The sequence below is a fragment of the Lissotriton vulgaris genome, chromosome 7 (assembly GCF_964263255.1).
Source record: "Lissotriton vulgaris chromosome 7, aLisVul1.2, whole genome shotgun sequence".
Lineage (NCBI taxonomy): Eukaryota > Metazoa > Chordata > Amphibia > Caudata > Salamandridae > Lissotriton > Lissotriton vulgaris.
In genome coordinates, this window is record NC_141695.1 from 266,459,757 (window position 1) to 266,462,054 (window position 2,298).

The following is a 2,298-nucleotide window of genomic DNA, read 5'->3' on the forward strand; positions in this document are numbered from 1 at the left end:
TTGTGCCACCCACATGAGTAGCCCTAAAAATATGTCTCAGGCCTGCCACTGCAGCACTTGTGTGCAGTTTGTTAACCACGATGTCGACTTGGCAAGTGCGCCCACTTGCCAGGTCCTAACCTTCCCTTTTCTTAAATATAGGGCACCCCTATTTTAGGCCCAATATAACCCCCTAGGCAGGGTGCAGTGTATGTGAAAGGTAGGACATGTACTGGTGTGTGCAACATGTCCTCATAGTGAAATGATGCCAATTTCGTTTTTCACTATTGAAAGGCTATCTTGTCCCGTAGGACTGAATGGGGTATGCCTTGTAACATTTTACAAGCATATCTTCCCATAGGGAGAAGATTGAAAAATTGAGTTTGGTATCCCTGAACTCAGGATTTAATAACACATCTTTTAGTAAAGATGGTTTTTAAATTGTGTGTCGGAAAAATACCCTAACTACAAGCAAGGGTTTCTATTTGGACAAGGTACCTACTTCTGCCAACTAGAGACCCCCAGTTCTAACAGTGATCCTTCTGCCATTATCCAAGCGTAGGGTGTCAATGACGTGGGGTAGGTGCGCACTGCTGCTCGTGTCAGACTGGCTTAGAGATGCTGCCTATTGTCAGGAGCAGGTTACAGAGTATTGGAAAAGCATGCCTGTTAAATCACTACTGAAAGATATCTGGGGTCCATTAGAGACATACCTGCATACACAGGCGGCTACTGTGAGTACAGATAACAGAGTGGCACTCGTACTCGAACTACGGCAATTACTATTACATTTTATTATTATTAGCAACATTATCCCGTCATTGGGCTGGGAATCCAAGGTGCTGACGCTAACTTGTTTTCTTAGTTTGTTTTTGTAATAATGGACTTGTGGGTAATAATATATTGACTATCAGGAACCAGTATGTCAACTATGTCCGAATATTAGTTTATGAAAATGAAGGTTGTAGATCATAATACATTTGTATTGTACTGTATGTAGGGTTGCTGATTTTTTTTTTTAAGTATCCAGATAGAAAAAATCGTAAACTAGGGACTAAAAATTGCTGTGAGATCCGAGGTCAGACCGGGACCAACCTGCTTGCCTATCTGCCCGAGGTACATCGACCTGTCTTTGCCGCAGCAGCCACTGTCTGCAGCAGTAAAAACCTGATCGGCAGCCCCTTGGAGAAAGGGTATCTGGCCTTCCCTCTTCTTACACTTAGAGGCAGTGTAATGAACATGACATAAGAAAAATCCCAAAACAATTTAGAAAAATTAATACATTTTAATAAACAAGATTACAACAAAACCATCAAATTCCAGTCAGTAACACAAAAGATACAATTGCTTTACCTTTGAATTAAAAATACCAGCCACCTGCACAAAGCCTGAAGTGATGGTTGGCATGAATGAATTGATCAAGGCTTTTGACAATTACTCAGGCCACATTCCAGTCCATTATGTTGCACACCATGCCATCACAATTTGATACTGGGTTGCTTGTGTTCTGGTTCAAGGAGGACCTGGCCTGGCAGTGCAGGCTGGACTGTTCCATTTAGAGTAGGGTCAAGATTGATTTGCATGTGGCAGGTTACAAACTGAGGTGGCATGGTGTACAAATTAAAGATGTGGCCGGGGGGATTACCAGTGGCCGAGATTATTTCAATCATTCCATCCATCACTTTATTGTATGCTTTGAAAAACACTTTGAGTTAACTGGGAGTATCTGGTCGTGCTAGATCTGTTCAAATCAAATTTTAAGCCAAACAATGATGGAGGGTGGGTTGGATAAAGTGACCCTGTTCTTTCTGGTGAAAAGTTTAACTCCCAGCTTTAAAACTTTTATGTAAAAAGTGGACATTGAGGAGTCCTCGGCTGGTCAAGCTGCACGCTGGATCTGAAGTGGTGTACAATGATGGGAGTTGCTAAAGAGTAGGAGCCCAGTGTGGTCTTTGACAAAGGCCAGAAAGCTACTAATGGGCAAAGCTGTAGTCCGTACAAGGTATGCTTCAATGCCAATCAGATGCTGCTTGGCATCGATCCTGATGAAACCCTCTCTATTCAAACTTAGAAACTTTTCTGAATGTCAGATCATCTGCAGTGGATGGAAGACCCGATACCTTTGGTGTGGTATTACCCCAAACCTTGTGACTTGTATACTTTGCTTATACTGAATTCCTTATTTTGTTGGCATTGCGAGTCTGTTCACCTTACCCCTGGCTACCAGTGCTAAAGTGCTTATGCTCTCTATTTAAAATAGAGGTCTTCAAACTGGGGGGCGGGCCCCCTGTGGGGGACCTTAAGAGATCTCGGGAGGAG